The 12,235-nt window shown below is 31.3% G+C and overlaps 1 long non-coding RNA gene across 3 annotated transcripts; it reads right to left on the reverse strand.

Moving 5' to 3' along the window:
• Nucleotides 1-7,220: 7,220 nt before the first annotated feature.
• On the reverse strand, nucleotides 7,221-10,702 carry LOC128170690 (uncharacterized). Of its 3 annotated transcripts, none has more exons than XR_008241884.1 (3): nucleotides 10,280-10,514; nucleotides 8,106-10,137; nucleotides 7,221-7,523 (listed from the first exon to the last, which is right to left on the reverse strand). It is a non-coding gene; the product is annotated as an uncharacterized LOC128170690 (long non-coding RNA). The 3 variants fall into 3 exon arrangements; XR_008241883.1 differs by lacking the exon at nucleotides 10,280-10,514 and having other exon boundaries at nucleotides 8,106-8,541; nucleotides 8,705-8,719; XR_008241882.1 differs by having other exon boundaries at nucleotides 8,106-10,702.
• Between the last annotated feature and the right edge of the window lie 1,533 nt (nucleotides 10,703-12,235).

Genomic DNA, 12,235 nt, shown 5'->3' on the forward strand with positions numbered 1-12,235 from the left:
GTCCCCAAGAGAGACAACTCTTGAAAACATGCATTAACTATAGTCCGTTTCTTAAAGGGGCATGGTCACGATTTTGGTCAAAAATTATTTTTTCGATTTTAATGTTTACAATGCTTCAGTAAGGCATTTTTAATAGGCAACCAAAATGTGAGTGTCATTTGATGAGTTATAAGCGAGTTACAAAGCTTACAATTCTTCGCCATGTAAACAAAGCGTTTTTTTTACATTTTGAATGTTGAAGTAAAAATTCCAGTTTTAGACCCAAAATAAAGGTATTAATCGTTAGGAACTGTTTATTTATGCATTCCTAAAGCATTGCAAATAATAAAAACAGAAAAATAAAATTTGACCAAAATCGTGACCATGCCCATTTAATCTTATTAAAATAAATAAATTGATAAAAGTTTTCAAAGTATTTTAATTATAAATAAATTAATACATATAACAATGAGTAAAAGGCATGAAAAAGGCATGAAAGAAGTACATTTATTCATCAAATATAGTAGGCGGTACATGTACCTGGTGAATATTAAATGTATATTGCTTGTAGGTACATGTACATAAATCTACACAACTACATTCAATTAATACACTGTGTTATGTAAACTGAAAAAAAATACACAGGTTGTAAGTCTAGAGATCTTTTTTAAAATGAATTTTCTTAAAATGAAAAATAAATTAATGAAATTGCATATATCATTCTAAAAAAATCATTATACTAATAGACACGAAGTTCAACATAAATAAAGTGATACATTAGATGAATAGGATATAATGTACAGCAATTTAAGATTTAGATGTCATTTTTCATATGAAAGGTAATTAAAACTCCATACCATTTAAACAATGAAAAGAATGTGTTTTATTGGTGTAAGTTTCATTCAAATGTTGCTTTTTTTTATTAATAATATCATTTATGATCACATCGAATCAGTTTACCTTCTTTTCTATGAAACATTTTCTCAAAGAAGTGTTATTTTCATACTTTATATTATTTTTAAACAAACATAAGACTCAAGCTTTGTTTACATAACAATAAATTCTTACCCCTGTATCTCTTTTATAACTTGACTTCTAACATTCAAATTATGGTCAATTATTCAAAATGCGCAAGTATATAATTTTATGCATAAAGAAATTGAAATCAAAATTTTGATCTAAAATCGTGTCCAAGTCCCTATAAAAAGAACTTGAATAAAATAATAAGGCTAAATTCCAATTTAAAAGAAATAGCTGTTTCCAAAAATGTTACATGTATATGAATATGTTATATAAAAACATATATTAGATGGATGGGTAGGAAAAATACAAATTAAGTGCACTCGATAAAAAGTTTGCTGGTATTCATTATGTGAACACAATTCATCCAGTAACATGTAAAGTTATGCAACATAAATAAGAATGTTATGAATGATGTGTATAGAACAAATTCTTCTGTGGTTGGCTCCATAAATCTTGAAAAGATGGTGTGAGTTGGTAGAAAGGCAGAATAAGGTTCCGTTCTAATCCTCATGCATACCATTCAAGAAATATTCGTTAATGTCATGGTCTGGAAACTAAAATAGAATAAACATAAAGTGTTAAGAGAATTACATGTAATTTTGCAAACATTGTGCATGCACTCATCAAATACTTACATGTATATATTCAAAGACGTTATTTATGGAATGTGCAATTACTAACAATGTAATCTTTTCTAATATTGTACATACATGTATTACATCATTTTGCCACTAATTTTAAACCCAGCTGACAGTTTCTTTTTGTTATATATAGAGCGTCAAAAGATAGTTGCATCATGTGCATGTACTTTCAGTAATTTTAAAAGCCGTAAAAACATTTCAGTACTACAAAACACTTTAAATTTGTCAAATGATTTTACAAATGTAATATGTACTAATACACCAGTAAGTCATAAGTGATATATACTTTTTAAAGCAGTACAATGTATCACTTATAAGACAACATCAGGAAACCTGGCTCAATCAATTCTGCACACACATGATAAATGTAATGAATGTGTAACTTCAATGGTGTAACTTCAAAGATATTTAGATATCCAGTGGACAGAAAGATATTAAATATATTAAACAAAGATCTAAGTCACAAACACTTATGTAACACTTATGTAACATATGATTGTCTGTATGAGTTTCAACTATCAACATTCTATGTACACCAAAATATGATTGCGTCAATTACAAAAACTAATCTGAAAAACATATTTCCAGCATAAGAAATTCATGGGATTTCTGCAAATCCCATTTTCTCAGAGAGTGTAAAACACATCTCTTAAAGTTTATATTTTCAAACTCCTGGTATTCCTTTCAGAGGTTCCCACCCCTTAAAATACAGATAATCAAGCATATTTGCAACAAGATGCCCATATAAACCTTTCCCTTTTACACAAGACATTGTAGCTATTTAGATGACCTTGCTTAGCTTTCAATCATCTTAAACCAAATATATCTACATATGGAAGACAAGTTGTAAGTTTATTACATGACAAAGAAGTGCCTTCTGGGCTTCAGCAGACATGACTGGGTCATTAGCAATATCAAATTGACAATATTTTCTATATTCCCGATCTTCAGATCATCTGGAAGCCGCAGGTAAATCTGTAGATTAGAAGAAAAAAGATACACTAGCTATCATTACAAAGCTAAATGCTGTCATAATCAAAACAAAAGGGTGTGTCCTAGATTACACTTTTTATGGGCACATGCAGTATCTGAGATATGGTCAAAACATTACCATGATAACAGCTATAACAACTCATTAAGTGGGAAATGACATATAACTATAAAATTTGTTATGGCTTTTCATACTCTCTCTCTCTCCTCTCTCTCTCTCTCTCTCTCTCTCTCTCTCCATGATCTCTCTCAACATCTTTGTCAGCAATATTTCTAGTGCAATGTGGCATTATTGAAATATATATATGGTTCAATCATGGAAGCAAGACAATCAATAACAATTACATGTACATGTACACTGTTAATACTCTCTCTCTCTCTCTCTCAGAGTCTCTCTCTCTCTCTCTCTCTCTCTCTCTCTCTCTCTCTCTGAGTCTATCTCTCTCTCATACTCTCAATCGTATAATGTTATATTTACATAACAAATGCAGACCCTTGATTCATAAACACTCTCATCGTTAATAGATAAATAAGACATAAAGTTAACAGTTTGAATGAGATACGGATATCAAAACCACATGTACAGTGTATACATTGTACGTGTCGAGGAAATTCTGTATGGAAATGACTGAAAGCATGATTGATACAAACTCAATATTCTAGGAAAAACATACAATATTTTTTAACGTATGCTACTTAACAATATGTGTAAAAACGGTGAGAGGTGTCCGGTCAAGTCGTACACAGACCAACTCGTACACAGGTCAAGTCGTATACAAAATTTCCGCATAAAAAACGAAAGTCAACTCGTATACAAAAAAATTCCCGTATACCTAACTGAAAGTCAACTCGTATACAAAAATCCCCGTATATTTAACCGAAAGTCAACTCTTATACAAAAAAATCACCAAAATTTGAAAGTCAACTCGTATACAAAAAGTTAGGAAAAAAACTTAGTAAATTCATACATGTGCATTATCATTAAACTCGGTAACGATGTGAAATTACAACAAAAATTAACGATTATTAATTGTGTAAATCCAATCATTATTATTTGGTAATTATTTCTACACATCAAAACAATAATTGTTAAAACAACAAGTGCGGTGCGGTGTTTCTTGCTTCTCCAAACGGATGTCTTCTCAAAGGCTAATTAAGATACTCCTCATTATTTTGTTTGAAAAAAATATATCCAACTTTCCGTTTTTATATGTCATTTCCCAAACTTCTTTCAACATGGTACGAACCTGTGTGTTTCCTGTCGACGAACTGTAAGTAATATACCATTGATTTATAAGTTAAAAAATTGTTTGTTCATATAATGAGTGAAAAGTGAATATTAAAGTCACATATGAAATTTCTTTAAATAATTATATATATATATATATATATATATATATATATATATATATATATATATATATATATATATATATATATATATATATATATATATATATATATATATATATATATATATATATATATATGTGACTTTTGTAATATTCAATAAAAACATATTTAAAATTAAATAGACAGATATACGGCTAGCAATCTATTGCCTACTTTAAAAAGCTGAATTGGAATTTTTCATATCAATTTTTCATTGTATATGAATGTACGGGAATTTTTTGTATACGAGTTGACTTTCGGTTTAGCATACCGATTTTATATGCGGAATTTTTTGTATACGAGTAGACTTTTAGTTTTTCATGCTGAAATTTTTGTATACGAGTTGACTTTCGTTTTTTTATGCGAAAAATTTTGTATACGAGTTGACCTGTATACGAGTTGGTCTGTGTACGACTTGACTGTAAATCGTAAAAACTGACTATAATACACCTGCATTCACATTTCATACTAAAACATGTCTTTCAAGTCACATTTCATCAACGACCATTAATTATCGACATTTTTGTAACATGTGTACTAGACTTAATGCATTGTAGGCTTTTAAAAGAGTTTTTGAGTAGTTTAACAATGTAAGTAAGTATGTTCTTACCGACGAATGACTACTCCTTAGCACGTTTTAGATTGTTGACAAAATCGAGGATTGCTGTTCAGACTGTTTCATGCTGAACAAAATTTAACGAGATAAGGCTAATCACCCCAAACTTCGACTTCACATTAATGAACAATTCTTCTGCAACTTTAAATAATTTAAAAGCTTGCCAATATAAGAAACCAAAACTTTTACTTACTTTTTCCATTTAAACTCCTCTCTCGATTTTCACGACTATGAGACTGGTCTCGTTAAAATCCCGAGATATACGAAGTTTTGACTTTCTCGGGTTTTTTCATTCTTTCGTGAATATAAAAACCAGAAAGGTTCCGATTATGCTAATAAGGCTGTGAGGTGTGAATATGTTTAAATATTTACATGTAATTGTATGTACATGATTTTTAAACTATCAATTCTATAACAAACAAAATTACCAATTACCGGTGACGTATTTACTGCATGTGGCAATTGCAAATGACTTGTACATACAATTATATGATGTGCCAGGCCGGGTATATTTGACATATTTACCCTTATACATATATTTAAATAATCAACCCCTATTTATGATCACCGGTACATTAATTAATTAGCCTCAAGATTTTACTCTTACATACATGTATCGTTAATTTGTAGACGTAACATAATTGAAACCCAGAGCTAGGAAATAATACTTTGAAAATGAATTACAAATGTAAATTAACTTTTATTCACTAGACTTATCGTATACTTGTACATACTAAGATTCAACGCCTTTAGAAACCCTGACGTGCACCTGGGCACACGACACTCCTGTTGTGTATATCTTGTATATTCTGTGTTAGTTCCAGGGGTTTTCTTAAGTTGGACAAACAATAGACTTTAATTAGATATACACAAACATGCACCTGGGCACACGACACAGCTGTTGTGTATATCTTGTACATTCTGTGTTAGTTCCAGGGGTTTTCTTAAGTTGGACAAACAATAGACTCTAATTAGATATACACAAACGAACAAAACTATGTCTAGACAAACAAAGCAGTAATATCCTGCCCGATATAACAAAGGCAGTTGAGAGTCTTTTCATCTTTAACATGTATCTAGCAGATCTAGAGTTAGAAATAATGAAAATTGAAAAAAAAATACAAACCTTAAACCGATTAACAAATTAAATCATGCATTTTTGGTTCAATATCTTTATTTTGTTTAATAACCAGATGAACTGAGAGAGAGAGAGAGAGAGAGAGAGAGAGAGAGAGAGAGAGAGAGAGAGAGAGAGAGAGAGAGAGAGAGAGAGATTTTTCACCGATTAATTTATAATAAGAAACAAACATACTTTAATTAGTTTTATGCACATATTAAGATACAGAGACTGCGCTAATCCCTACAATAATTTTGAAACCCCCCAAAAATTATAAAGAATTTTATAACGGCAATCTGTGTCCATCGGAGCGGTGCTGATGATAGCGATCTGTTTTTAATGGAGCGACGATTAAAACCGCCTGGAACCCCCCCCCCCCCCCCCCCTTCCTTGGAAATTATATTATCACTCGGATGACCCCCTCCCATCTCTATAAAAGAGCTTTTGCATTTAATATATGTTTTTATTGTTCAGCTTGATCAATATTGACTTAAAGGCCACTTAAAGACAGTGTAAAGGCAGTGTAAAGAGAGCGTAAATGCCACTTAAAGATGCTTAAAGGTGGCTTAAAGGTGGCTTAAAGGTAGCTTAAAGAAGTTTGGACATTAAGGACCTATAAGCACTTGCTTAAAGGTGACTTAAAGGCGGCTTAAAGGTTGTATAGCATTTAAGCTCCTTTAAGTCACCTTTAAGCCACCTTTAAGGACTTGCTTAAAGATGGTTTTTCGCCCTGTGGGCCCATTATAAATCTCCGTAAGGATTCTGTTTTCGTTCCTGTGAATTTTTCTGAGTGAGAGATGATAATATGTCAATGAAATTATCTTGGAAAATATTCCCTTCAGCTATTTCAATTGCAATTCTTTCACAGGAATGTTTATTTCTAATAAAATTCGTCCAAATGTGCTGCATAAATATTTTGGGACAGACTATAGCATTGTTCATGCATATGCGTTTTATTGGAGAGGTCCGTTCTCTTATCCTGGGATACCTAAATCTGTACAAAAAGATCTATAGGAGGCAGAGGCATGGTAAAACAATTAATTCTTTAATATTATTATCTTTTACAAAAATCTTCGAAAATAAAATTAGCTGAGCACCTAAATCAAATGACTTTTACTTAGAAAATTCACACAAGTATTTTAATATTATCTAAGTTGTAACAAAAAGGGGAGTCAGTCTGTTGACAAATAAAAATCTAGAGCTGTGTTTCCTGCACCCTCTAGTAATTAATACACATTGACGTCGCTCTTAAACAATCTTAACCTAGTAAGTCAATGCAATCAAGTCCATACTAATGATACATAACGTACCGAGATCAGTGATCTATTTATGACACAGTGCAGACAGCCATACTACTGAACTTAATTAAACATCCATGTATAAATGTTCCGATATTTTGCCTCTGATCACGTTATCATTAAAAACCTGAAAAGCTTAAACCTAATGCATAACGCCTTTATCATACTTTAGAACCACCTTCTTTATTCGAAATAGTAATAATATGCATAAACAAATTCATGTAAGAAGGAATGCTTTTCTTTTCATCAAAACGAAGTCAAAAATATTATACTTGTGAACATTAAAAGATATTTAAAAGAGAAATATATAGACATCATTAAATCCAATCGAAATAATCCATGACATATCCACGTGTCAATTCAAAGTTAATGTCTTGTACGTCTGCAATGTTAACCCTCAGGTCTTGGTCTAGGTTTTGGCCTTCGGATAGGTCCAATGTCGTAGATACTGCCTTCTCTATCCTCATCTGAAATAATCAAACAATGAATGCTTATTTTTGGTCCTGTAACACATCATGGGTGTGCAGAAATATTTAATAATAAATATTATTTAATAATAAATAAATTAATAAATAATAAATAGATAATTAATGAATAATATATTATTTAATAATAAATTAATAAATAGTTAATAGATAATTAATGAATTATATTTAATACCGCTCGTTAGCGTAGAAATAAACAATGAATGTAAATATATAATGCATGATTGTATTGAAAATACAAACAAAATAATCTCGATTATTTTTTAAATTTACCATAAATAGAAAAAAAGATGGCTTCTAGGACACGTGAAAACAATTCTTATTTATGAAGTTCCAAAACCAACGAAACAGTTAAAAACATTTAAATAAAGATTACTGAATTCAAATGCGTCAAGGCAATGCATAGAACAGGGTGTTTTACACAACGAAAGAAAATAAATCGATACTGAATTAAATATATGTAGATATAATGCTAATATGCTGAATTGGTAATAACATAGAATACAACGATGACAGTTGTAAATCATGTATTTACATTTAGAATGCATCAATATCAATTCTTACTTGTAGAACGGGCTAGCACATTTTCCAAAATCCCCTCCACAAGGTGAAAAGAAAGCATTGTGCTTAAAATGAGCAAAAGATAACAAATCCTCCGAGAGAACATGGTGGACTGCTAGTATTTAAATGTAGAACAACACTGAAAAGTAATAGCATTAGACCTGCACCACGTGACACTTAAGTTCCAAGCGCGATTGGTTGACTCCGTTGTACGATGGTTATCAACAGAAAGACAATATTAGTCTATCCGATATCGACATAATAGAAAAAAATGTTTTGCACATACATTCTCAATATTATGAAATATTTATCTTTTAGATTAATACACTTATTAATATTTTGATCTATAAAAACTGGTTCAGATGTAGTCGATTTAAGAAATCCAACTTCCTCCTCAAGTAAAATTCAAATTGTATCTCTTTCTTTCATTCTGTTTCATCTGAAAACAAAATATATATTATAGAAGACAAAATGCATGACAATGTCGCTCACGAAAAGATGCTAAATAGTTGCATTTCCGTTTGTTTCTTTGCTGTCTTCTGAACGGAAGGTAGTCATTTTCATGGCCTATAATAATTTCTCTAGGAATAATCATGATATACCGTATCACTATATTTAGGATCTGCATGTGGAATATATTCATCTGGAATGATTGTAATTAATGTACTATGCATGAAAGCAAATTGTTTACGTAAAACAATGGGTTAAACTGAAAAAGGCATGCACATTGTTTACTGTTCTTAAAAGATGTGGTCTAATTCAGTTAAGTGCAGAAGATTGCAAGTCGGTCAATTGGGGATCTTTAAAGTTAAAGTAGGAGTCATCTTAAAAATTTATGTGGGTTTTAGGTCATTTTATATATAATTAAAATGTAAGAGCAATTGAGAAAATCCAAACGTAGTAACAAGCAGAAGATTACTCTACTGCGCAGTTTATGTAATATGAGTGAATGTTAGAAAACAGAGTAACGACGCAGTTAAATTGCATTCATATCTGTGTTAATGCAAACATAAGACTAAATTATGTAGTCAAAACAATAAAAATTACAAAATACTGAATCAGACAGGGAATATTTTTTTCGTAGTGCAGACGATATGAATGTATTAATTACGGATGTTTTCAGCAAAAGTTGATAGACATTTAACCAAAATATCATAATTATTCATTATGTATTATAAGTTGAGAATTTTTTTTTCACTAATAAAGTTATCATTTTGAATTCAAAATGGCGAGTACTTTTGATAAGGCGCTGCTTTTTTAGTGTGTGGTTGTAACAAACATAGAAAAGGTAATTAGTAAGGATAAAGAATGATTCGCGTAAGTGTTCCTATTATGAAATTAATTAGTCTTGTGCTTTCAATTTACATTGTGCATTCTTTGGATTTCTTGGAGTTTTTTTTTTCTTTTTTCATTATTGTCAATGCATCGTGCTTATAATTTCACCTATGTAATTCAGGAACTTTTGTTTGGGGACTTAAAATTAAGGGACTGAATAATACGATAGACAAAACACAGCAATGCATAAATGCATACCCCGGTTATCAAGCCAGACCTTAAGTGTTCGAAACGTAATCAACTGTTGTTATTGTAATGGTTAATAGAAAATAGAATGAATATATATAAGTTTGATGGCATGCGAATACTCCGTGAAGGCCGGTGAAATCTAAAAACGGAATTCAATGCTTAATCTTAATAACCCTCAAACATTTGTACAATTAAAACAAGTATAACTAAGCGGATGCGGTTTAAAAACTGTTTTTATTGATGTTAAGTTACACAATATTTTTCAGATGAAATTTCAAATAATTAAGAGATGATTCAAACTTTACGGAACTATTTTGGTACTATCCCGGTATTAAGTCCTGGAATCCAATACCAAAACTCCTATAAAACTGTTAGGTCGGAATTTCCTTATTATGTCTCTACAATTAGCATAATATTATCCTAACCCAAGGATGTCGCCGACAGCAATGTCTCCCTAATCGACTAATACACCTGTGAAATCCTGTTATTTCACTTTTAATAATGAATGTGCCTTAAAAAAGAAGAGGAAATATAAACATTTGCTATGTATTGGTACAAGCATGCATAAACGACCAGTTTAACATTAAAGAGTTAAGGTACAACAAGTTTTGTTACATAAAAACATATAAAACACGCTTGAACAAAAATTGTACCAACTTAGTCTGTCAATATCACCTCTTGGTTGAGATAAGGCATCCTTTATTGTTCTTTTCACTTGGTGAAAAATCATCAACATTCTAACAATGTTCAGAACACAATGAAAAAAGTTCTCACAGTAATTATGACAGAGCTGTAGAAAATAGATACATACAAACGATACGTCTTTTCTTACAACTCCTTATAACGGGGCCGTTGTGTCATAGAATTTCTTAAAAGCCAGACAAAATGACTCGATTAAAGGAAAACCCATGCAATATGACCTTAGAATTAATTTGAGAGCTTAATGTGGTACTTAAATCTATAAATGTCATACGATATCCATTGAGGTTAGTTGGTCAAGATGGTGATTGCAACTACCATCCCCGAAATTTATACTGAATATGTTTGAAATCCTTTGTTTTCATTCTCACATCCAATTCTCGACCAACCATGTCACATAACAATCCTTATTTAACATCGCAAATTGATGATATCATTATTATTATTTACGATGTACGTCAAACAATTCTATCAAATTCAGCAAAAAATGTAAGCTGTTTTCAAAAGACCTGGACATGATTTGGGAACAAATTTTACTCAAAAAGCGGGTAAGTCAGCTTGGTGGGTCAAATAATCAACCCTCCGATTTTGCTTAAGCTTTTACTTTTGGTTCTTTTAGCCATAAACTAATGGTTGGTACAAAATAACACAAACGTTAATCTTTAATATATTATATTTGAGCATTTTCCTATATCTTTGTGCAGACCTCTTTGTCTTTATGAGTTTAATATAGCCTAACACAAGTCAAAACCACCCAGCCCTCTAAAACATTTTTTAATCAATCGGAGACAAAGACTTCACTAAATCCTACTATGAAAACTGTATATATTATACAATATCAATGGCCAATCAAAGCCAGTGAACCACTGAAACAATGTACGGGCATGTTTGATGCCTGGAATGGGGACCAAAAGACTCACTTTACGTCCAGCAGCAATGCGTTTGTAAGATTTTTAACGGACCTCACTGGGATCCTTAGTGTTATTTGACCAGTCTGCATTCATAGGCGTCAGTTGGAGTCCGTTATCATTCAGTCACACCTATGCTAACAGGCTTCTTAAAAATGATTAAACGTCGACAAAACAACATACAAGTAGAAAGCCTGACATGTACTGTTGCTTAACGAGGCCGGGTCTAATTTGTTCTGCCCTAGATTTTTGGATGAAATTTTTTACATGAATTTCTACTGATATAATTATTATTTTAAGATTAAAAAATAAGACATTTACCACACCGTTTGTTTAGGGGGTCATCTCAAAGTTTGTTAATCTTTAACATAGGCCCCTGTGGGATTTTGCATGAAATGTATCAATTTTGCACATTTTTTACATTTTTTTAAAACTTCTGCCCTAAGGATTTCTTTTTCTGTCCTACATATTAAAGTTATTGCTAAAGGGCATCAAATGGTCAAATAAAAAAAACCTTTTACCTCCTGGTTTGTTCCAGGGGTCTTATCAAAGTTAATTTTTGTATGCCCAATTTCCTAGATTCGTCAGATAATGGCTATTTTTTATTTGACAAAGGCGGAAAAGGTGATCCATATAGTATTATTAAAACATTGAAACATATTTAAGTAATAAAAAGATATATAACATCACATATTAAGGGTCATTAATATAAAATACATGGTTACTGTCTTGAAATATATGAATTTAGCTATATTTACGCGGGTTAAGAAAACGTGACAGAGGGCTAGGCTTGCTGAATCCTCTTCACGTTTTCGACCCGAGCCCAAATATACTTATACTTCGAGACATTTATGTTTATTCCACAATATAACATTAATTTTACGCATCAAACGAGGTATTTTCAACAAACTTTGCTGAATATCTGCAGTTGAAACTATCACGCCATGGCGTCAACCAAGCAAAAAGATGACGTCACAATCCAAATGAAACGCTGCGCGAAAG

This window comes from Crassostrea angulata, chromosome 2 (genome assembly GCF_025612915.1).
Source record: "Crassostrea angulata isolate pt1a10 chromosome 2, ASM2561291v2, whole genome shotgun sequence".
In the NCBI taxonomy this organism is placed as follows: Eukaryota; Metazoa; Mollusca; class Bivalvia; order Ostreida; family Ostreidae; genus Magallana; species Magallana angulata.